General features: G+C 46.3%; 1 long non-coding RNA gene across 1 annotated transcript; it reads right to left on the reverse strand.

Moving 5' to 3' along the window:
* Positions 1 to 4,400: 4,400 nt before the first annotated feature.
* On the reverse strand, positions 4,401 to 5,801 carry LOC119305515. Its single transcript, XR_005148698.1, has 3 exons — positions 5,662 to 5,801; positions 5,378 to 5,411; positions 4,401 to 4,427 (listed from the first exon to the last, which is right to left on the reverse strand). It is a non-coding gene; the product is annotated as an uncharacterized LOC119305515 (long non-coding RNA).
* Positions 5,802 to 9,631: the final 3,830 nt, after the last annotated feature.

Here is a 9,631-nt window from a genome sequence, read left to right on the forward strand (position 1 = left end):
TGCGAATCGCGCTTCCCGTGAGACTCCTTCGACGTGAGCTGCGGTGCACCATCCCGACATCGAGAATACACGTGACGTGTTCCTGTGCGAACAACTACATTATGGAATAGAGGGAATAGTAAAGAGGATCGTTTGAGAAATCAAAAGCACTGCACTCAGTAACAAGGCCCGTTTTTTCAAGGGCTAAATGGATACAAGATTAAGTCGAAACCTGATCTAGTGGCACGGTAGCGGCGGTGCAGGAGACTGCGTAGGGTGGACGCCTCGTTGGCGATATGGTGGTGGTGGAGGCGGGGGCGGTGAACGCAGTGGCCTCACTCTGCCCTTCTGCGCCGGTGGCGGAGGCGGTGGCCGGGGACGAGTCGGCCTCGCGGAACTCCTACGCGGGGACGACTTCGGCGAAGGTGGGGCTCTCCCCGGCGTCCTCCCCCATACACCAAGCGGCGACGGCACATTTGTGGCCGACAGAGCAGCCATGATGGCCAAGACGGCGAAGAGCTTGAAGAACAGTCTCATCTTGGCCAAACAAAAAGAAACTGAACACTGCTGCTCTCGGTGAGATGGCCTGCTCATCAACCCAACTTATACTGAAAACTTGGAGTAGTTGACTTGACTTGCATTTGTCCCGGAATCATGGCTTGAGTTTACAGCTGTGAAAGATGAGCCGTCGCGTCAACGCATCCAGCGTTTGGCCATGTAGAAACCCAAGGTCAAGGTTTTCTGCCCTGAAGTACTACTCGGGCACTTGGGCGAGCAAACAAAAATCGAGAGAATACTTCGATATCCGCACTGGCTCGGAAAATTTCTCACTGGGCAAAGCAAGATAAAAATCCAGTGTTACATTGCTTTGAAAACTAGCTTAAAACTTGTAAACTGCAGATACAATGTGGTGATGCTGAGAAATATTGCAATGCGGGGAAGTGAAAGTGCTACACCCACGTGATAGTACCGCTAATTAAGTGGCGGCGAGAGTGGCGATGACGGAGGCGGAGGCGGAGGCGAGAATGGTGGCGGCGGCGGCGAGAGTGGCGATGACGGAGGCGGAGGCGGAGGCGAGAATGGTGGCGGCGGCGGCGAGAGTGGTGGTGGGGGAGGCGGCTGTTCGGGTGGAGCCCCCCTCCGGTACCGACGGTGTGGTTCTGGCGGCGGCGGAGCTTCGAGTGGTGATCTCGAACCAAGAAGTCCCACTGATACTGCTGGGGTTTGGTCACGTTGGCCAGAAGACGCCGGAGTTGGCACCGGTGGCGTGTAACAGGAGCGAGCTCGGCCTTCCTCTGTGGACTTCGAAGTGACCAACGTTGCTACTAGGATCAGGAGAGCCTGAGCCAGCAAAGCATGAGAGAATCTTGCCATTGTTGGCGAAGGGAAATGCTCTCAAACTTTAGGTGCCCATTCCATTGTGGGCTGAATTTATTCAGCAAACTAAATGCCAGTGATGAATGCTGTGCCTGTGCATGAGCAGTGCCAACATCTGTATCCACCCTAGGGACACACCAATGGTTAATGTGCATGTGCCCCGCGTGTCTACCACTGCCGACATGGTGCCGCCTGGATGGAGATAACTTCAGTGGTCACCTGGTAATAGAAGTAAAACACCACAGTTTGGAGCTTCTGTGAGGAGAAAAACTGTGATATCCTGAGATGTCCGTCGAGTGCTAGTCAAAATTTAAAACATCTTACTATGTGGAACACAGATATTGACGAAGGCACAAGGGCATCCATAGTGTGTTGCTGCCAAATTCGCCCAATAAACGGAATTTGACATCGGCCTCAAATTTGGCATCGACTCCACAACGTGTGTGGTTTCCAATTTCTGTACAATGGGTCTCACCAACAAATAGAATGTGGTAAAAAAACTGGCCATAACCTGTGCATGCTTTTTTTTCCGGAGTACTCCAATGATGTACCTTATCTTTACTAGGCGTTGCCACGGGCTCTTGAAATAGTTTGCAAGAGTTACATGTTAACTTTCTAAGGCCTCGCCCTACCGTAGATCCAGACCCCTGCCACTGATTCCACCCCGCCTAGGCCGCCGCATGCCGCCGCGCTGCCCCATCGCGTTCGCCTCCGCTTCGGCCGCCTCCGCCCGCCCGGACCCCGCCCGCCTCCTCTCCGGCCGCCTCCGCCTCCGGTCCATCCTCCGCCCGGCGCCGCTCATCCGCCTCCTTTCCGGCCATGCTCCGTCCGCCTTCTCTCCGGTTCGTCCGCCTCCGCCCCGCGTCGCATGCCGCCATCCCGCTCCGTCTGCTTCCGCCCCGTGTCGCACGTCGCTGCCTCGCTCCCTGCTCGGCCGCCGCCCGCTCCCCGATGGCGTCGAAGAAGACGCCGAAGGGCAAGTCTGGTTTCTTCGGCATGAGGGCAAAGCCCTCCGGGAACTTCGGACTGGAGTTCTCTGACGCCAGGCAGCGTTGATGGCTCGACACGTATCCCACCGCCGATGAGGCCGCGCGTGCCTACGACGTGGCGGTGTGGCGTGCCGGACGGACGAAGACGGACCTAAACTTCCCGGAGGTCGAGTCCCAGGCGGTGGCAGAGTGGCTCATGCCGCAGGGCATCCGGATGGAGGAGATGCCGACTAAGAAGGCGAAGAAGAGACTGGCGGTCATTGTCGCTCCCAGCGAGAGCGGCGAGGCAGCGATGGCTTGGTTTGCGCCATTTGCAATTTGCTGCAAAGCCATCTCTAATGAAATGCTAATTGCTACATTTTTAAATAGGAAAATTATTCCGATTAGCCAGCCATAACTCAACAGACCAATCTCTAATGAAATGCTATTTGCTATATTTTTTAAATCGAAAAATTATTCCGATCAGCCAGCCATAACTCAACAGACCAATCCGAACCCACATTTTCTAAAGTAAAGAAATTATTTCACTTGATAGATCAAGATGACAAAGTGTCGTTTGCCCGACTGCTATGTTCCTACACACGCAGAGCAAATTATTTTTTAAATCAAGGAATTAAGAAAAGGAAGAATATCATCATGTTCGTGGCACTTGCCAAGTCTGCCATGCTACCATGGCATCGTCTTTTTAGTCTCTACCCACATGCCGAGTTGAGAAATAATCTTCAGATATACCCACTGCTAACACACTCACATACATAATGGTCCTTGTCTGATTGATTTGGCTGGCTGTTAACACAAGTACACAACACACAAAATCAGTCAATGGCCACACGTATGCATTGTCTACTTTATTCTAATTGTGATGCAATCATGACACATACTCGCCCCGTCCGCTCGCCCATCACGGTAATTGCCTACTCGCCATTTGTGCCAACCGCTCGACCTCGCCACCGCCGCTCACCACTCAATCGCCACCGGATGCCCATTGCCTCTTGCGCCACCCGCGCGCTCGCTCGGCCCAATGTTGTTGATTGGAATGCGGGACTGAAGGTAATCCATGCATAGGTTTTAGTTCTGCTTGGCATCAATCTTTGGTACTTGTCAATCCATTTAACACACACAAAAATCGACTCCCAGACAGAAAAGTGATCTAACTCATTTGTCAAGTACCCTGCTCTAAAAACTGTGTAACAAATGAATCTAGTAGAAGTAAAAATGGTAAGAAGCCCTCAGCTCAAACTATAACATAGCTAAAATTAATTAATTTAACAATTGTGCTTCAATAGTTAGAACACTGCAGTTCTCTTTATATGGACTTATACTAAAGACAATTTAGGTATGGAAGAGAAAAACATCACCTCCAATCATTAACATCCCAATGTCCTGACGTAGATTTGGCACTGACTTCTCTAGATGAACAATGATCCCAATGTCCCTCTTACTGGATAGAAAGTCCAATGTCAACGGCAATACGCAATAGGGAGCGACATCTAAAATCTTGTGGTCCATAGCAATTAGAGTCCTTCTCAAGAACTTATCCTGCTTCGATAACCACATATGAACCAACCATAGAAGCGTGAAAAGTGAATGCACTATTGGTGCATATAGAGGACTACATATCACATTCTCTTGCCATCTGTCAAACTTAATGGTCACATCTCGTTACTTGTGATTCCACACTGTTCTCTCTCAAATTAATTAGTGATTGCATCACAACACAACGGATTATCTTGATCAACTCCTAACAGGATTCAAGTCAGCATTGAAATCTACGGGAAGACCATGGATCAGTAATCTAAGAAAGGAAAGTCAATACAGAAATAATCAAGATGCTATAATCACTTGATATATAAGAGTGCTGGTTACATAGTAGTGTAAAAACAACTGATTAGAACAATACAAATAGAACTGAAAATTTCCTGTTAAGTGAGGAAATCAGAACTATTGTTCAGCTTACTAAAAATCATGCTTCATTTAACAACATAAGAGCTCAAACTAAGTTCAATATGATCAGAGCAACATCAAGGAGCATCCGAGTCGGATGCTGGTGCACAGATTCTCCTCAAATTCCACATTCAACCCCTGTGGAAAAGAACGACATATTTTTCATAGGTGATTTTTGATCGAGCTCCTACAGAAAAATTCAAAGAAATCATGGGTAGCATGGAGCCAAGAAAACTAATCAGAGCAAATCATGAGAGGAGAAGCCTCTCAACCTACTACAGGGAATCGAGTCAACATTAATTCATGTAAGAAATAAACCGTAATGTAGATCAACAACCGAGTAGTTGATAAAATAACCCTGACACAACCCATTAATACAATATATAGTCACAGGAAGTAGATTGAGATTGTGCAGATATCATGATCTACGAACCGTATCAACGAATATTGATTGCAAAGTCACAAACAGAACCTCCTGACATCACAAAACAAATGTTTCATCAACAGAAACTCTAGCGAATGCCAATTGGATTATATAAGTAAGATAGAGACATCGAAAAAAGAAAAGATAATTCAAGGAGTATATATTCTATTTTCTTAGTTGACATCATAGAGAATGCAAGTCAAAGATATTGTGATACATCTTACCCATCTATAAATTGACTGGAAGGCACAAACCCCAGCAAAATATACAGAATGAATTGCTCCTATGGTCCAAGTATTGCATAAATAGTTATATACAGAATATTCAACAGTGAGGATAAACACAACATGTACTACCAATGATTTGTGACCCGTCCGGCGCGGGCCCGTGTGCACGTGCAATGCACGTCTTCACAAATATTATAACCACATGTGAGAAATCACATACTAACACGATGTTGCAATCAATTTGTAATTAAAGAAGCCAAAATTCTTTTTTCTTAAACCAGAATTCCTTATGCTGGAGTTTAAACAAACCCCACAATAACATGATCAATTTTTTTGCTCTACTTATCACCTAATTAAGAAAATGCACGACTTATGAAGCGGATAAGAAATCATGTTAACTTGGAACTAAAATTCCAACAAAAGAGTGAGGAACAAACCTTGTTATCATTGCTCTGAAGTCTGAACCTCCCCCTATTTGTTAGTGAAATGTGAGTATGCTTCGAAGATAATAATTTCTTATGCAACATATGCTTTTACATGTGAAAGAGGTACAAAATATGTTGACCTACCTATGTGCACTTCCTGAATCAAGTGGATAAAATTATTTCTATCGGCAATATAAAGTACTAAACATTAGTTTGAATTGAATAATAAGCAGAATTGTCATTTCTGACTTTTCATCCATCACTGAATACGAAAGAAAGGGACAATGTCCACTAACCTCTTGGACACTGCACCGGAAATACCATTGGAGGTTGCAGCAAGGGAACTCCTCTCGGCAGCCTCTACCGTGTCCATAACTTTCTCTGTCACAGGAAGAAGGCCAACGATGTAATGTAACTAAAAGATTTCCTCGTCGCGGCGTTGCCACGGGCTTTTTAGTTCGTTTTTGATTGCACCCATATCAATCGTGTCTAATATATAATTTTTCCAAGCTTCATGCACATATGCATCGTTGTATACATACTTTACCATTACATCATTCTGACAATGACACATCAAACTCGGAGTCCCTCTTTCCACCCCCACCTGTGTAAACTTTGAATTCAAACACTTAACTATGCACTCATATTATTCATGTTCTTCCTCTTCCTCTTGCTTCTCCATCCACTACCACCATCTCTAATCCAACAGACGAGTTTCAAACGTCACATGAGCGTACCCTTGAGCAGCTTGTAGTGTAGCATTAGATAAAAGCCCTGACCCGGGGACATTCTTAGATTGTTATGCACCAAGAGCAGAGAGCACAACTTCCTTTCTTTCCTCTCTCAGTATTGTAACCAACATGTCCACAAGGTGTCTTTTCATCATAGAAATTAGAACGACTGATTCTTAGTCATTTTACTTGTAAACGAGCAGAATTCTGGTGGAAGCGGAAGACATCGCAGAAGATGAAGGCCACCACATTGGCCGACCAGATGAGACTGTAACTTCAGATCCTGAATATTAGTTTCCGGTAGTTTGACCTTGGGCCTGAGCTTGACCAAACTCCAACCAAAGACTGTAACTTCAGATCCTGAATATTAGTTTTCCCGTAGTTTGACCTTGGGCCTGAGCTTGACCAAGCTCCAACCAGCACCGGATGTTTACACCGTCACTCGACACACTCGAGTGTGTCCTCCCTAGCAACCTCCACCAGGTCATTGTTCGCCGGGCGCTGCCTGCCGGAGCTCCTTGCCGGAGGGCGCCATGATGAAAAAAAATCATTTATTGTAGATACTGAATATTTCACATCTGAAGAAACTCCTTTGGTGCTTGCTTGTACACAATGTCTAATGTTTCTGGTACAGAAGACGACCTGCAAGCATAAATGCCAACACCATCGATCCACCTTTCTCACAGTGCATTAGCAGATTATTTTCCTTCCCTTCCAACAAAATCCAACTATCAATCCGCCTGGCAAAGTTGATGATGCTGCAAATCTTACGTATTGGCAGGGGTAGTGTTTGACTGCAATTTTGTAGAAAATTTCCTGTAGATATCTTTAGTGGTATATTTTGCACTGCTATTTTCTGTAGATATCTTTAGTGGTATATCCACCTGGCAAAGTCAGCTTTTAACGAGTAATAAACATATGCCGATACACTCAAACTTAAGTATCACAAAGCAAACAACTCTTATACTCGACAAGATAGCTTCAGATATGTTGCACCACATCTAAAAGAAACAAAAACAATTTCCAGCCAAAAAAGGAGAAACAAAAATAGGATTTTTAAAACAGAATCTATGCAGTATAAAATATTGCTCGGGTAAAGGAATATGTGTAGTACAAACCTGAACTGAATTTTTTTGAGTGCTACGCAATGCATCGTCCACTTTCTTCTTATTTCTCATGGCTACAAAAAATAGAACCTGCTGTAGCTCTAGCTTGATAAAACATGTAATTCGTATTTTGCGAGTAAAGTTGATAGCAATGATAATACATGTAAAGTTGAAAAGGATTTTGCGAGTTTTGACATCCAACCTGCTGTAGTTCTAGCTTTCCATCCAATTCGTATTCCACCTTTTCTTGAGAGTACAATTCATTTCCGTCATCTCAAGAATTTTCCTTGGACACTAAAAAACTAAAGACAGTTGGATTCAAGGGCAAGCCTTCACGATCCTTTAATTCTCCACAAAACAAGAAATTGCAAACATAGAAAAACCATACAGCTTTACATGTTTTGCCTTTTTTTCTCAAGATGGAAATCATAATACAGAAGGAGATAGGCCAAAAGATTGACTAAATGAATAATAGAGCAGCTCCTCTCTGTTTTTCCTGAACCACTACACTTTTTTCCTGGACCTCTGTAAGGGACAACAGCAAGTGTGTGGATTCTCCACTGCTACCCATGCAACTTGCAGTACAATTTTGGCATATTTATGCAGGTTTATATGAGGCACCAAGCCATGACCTGAGTCGTGTTTGGCCATGATATCAAGGTGTGCACACGACAGTAAGTATTCTAGCAACATCGATTACTTGAAGACAGAGTATACATTGACAGAACTTACTACTCCCTCCATTCCATAATGTAGTGCCTATAGATTTTTATAAAAGTCAAACTTTGCCAACTTTAACCAAGTGTATAGAGAAAATTGTCTACATCTACAATACCAAACATGTATATTTTGAAAATATCACTCACGATGTATCCAATGAGATGCATTTGGTATTCTAGATGTACCTACTTTTCTCTATATACATGGTCAAAGTTTGTAATGTTTGACTTTTGTAAAAATCTATAGGCACTACATTATGGAACGGAGGGAGTATATTACATGAATCAATTACTTGAAGACAGTGGACATTGACAGAATTTCATCCTCCAGCGGCGGAGCTTGGCAGGGGCGGTGGCGCTGGGAGGTGCAGCCCATGGGGAAGGTGAGGGGCGGCCGGATCCGCGGGTGCTAGCGATGAACGACGGTCGGGTTGGGCACTCGGTGAGGCAGAGGCGCGGGGGCACAGCTGCGCACGGAGGCTGCCGGTAGGCTCGATTTGGAAATCGAGGAGAGGACTGGGTGGATGGATTTTTGGATCGGGGAGCCTCCCCGCTGCCGCGCACCGCACGAGGTGCTCCTCGCTGATCTGGACCACCCCGGGCGCAGGTGCAGGCGCGTTGGGCGGGGAGGCTGTGAGCGGCGCCGGGGAACGACCGGGGCAGCCGGCGGGGGCGGGGGGAGCCGCCAACGGCCGCGGCGTTCGTGGCGTCGAGCGGTGCCGGGGAGGGCGGCGGTCGGTAGGAGGTGGCGGCGCGTCGGATCTTGGAGATCGAGATGGGATCGGGAGGCAGATTTTTTTGGCACAGTTTTTTTTCGCGGGAGGGTTGCGAGTTAACGGAGGTGGGAGGATGACAAAAAAAACCGAACGTGGGAGGATGACGAAAAAACCCCAGCGAAATTAAACCACGTAGACTATTCACCAAGTCGTCCATTAGGAGTAGAGATAGAAGAGAGAGCAATAAATTTACAAGAGAAACTTTGGAGAAGATGCGGATATCCTTTCTCGGTCACACCCAATTACACCCCACGCTAGTGAACTGAAGCCTACTCTCTCACAAAACGTGACAACCCCTCTATGCCTACTCCGGCCGCTCTCCAACCTTGAATCTCCCTCAAAATAACCTCTACCAGTTGATGAAGCGATCTCTGTTGCGCAGTCCTGTTAAATACACGCGCATTGCGCTATTTCCACAATGCCAAGACACCCGCAATAACAAAAGCGTCAAAACCGCGTTTGAACTCCTTCCCGAAACCCCTCCTAGCACTCAGCCACCAATCCAACAGGTTTTCGTCCACCGTCGGCCTCGCAACGTTCAAGTTAAGCTCCTAGAAGCATTATGCCAAACTTCCCTCGCGTACACGCATTGGACCAAGATGTGCTCGGCATTGTCTTCATCTTGCAGGCAAGTGAAGCAAGTGGACGGCCGCTCTTGAAGCCCATGCTTCGCTCTCTGATCCGAGGTCCAGATTCGGTGTTGCACTGCCAACCAAGCAAAGATTTCGCACTTAAGCAGTGCCCAACTCATCCAAATGCATGAGGCATACGATACCCGCTGGATCCCAAGGCACAAGCGGTTATACGTGGATCTCACGGTGTACCTCCCAGTCGGATCCGCCGGCCACGAGAAAGAATCAACCCTGTGAGGGTCCCGCTGCACAGTATTGATAGCCAGATTTAGGTGGACAAGCTGCATGTGTCCCACAAATGT

The sequence above is a fragment of the Triticum dicoccoides genome, chromosome 1B (genome assembly GCF_002162155.2).
Source record: "Triticum dicoccoides isolate Atlit2015 ecotype Zavitan chromosome 1B, WEW_v2.0, whole genome shotgun sequence".
In the NCBI taxonomy this organism is placed as follows: Eukaryota; Viridiplantae; Streptophyta; class Magnoliopsida; order Poales; family Poaceae; genus Triticum; species Triticum dicoccoides.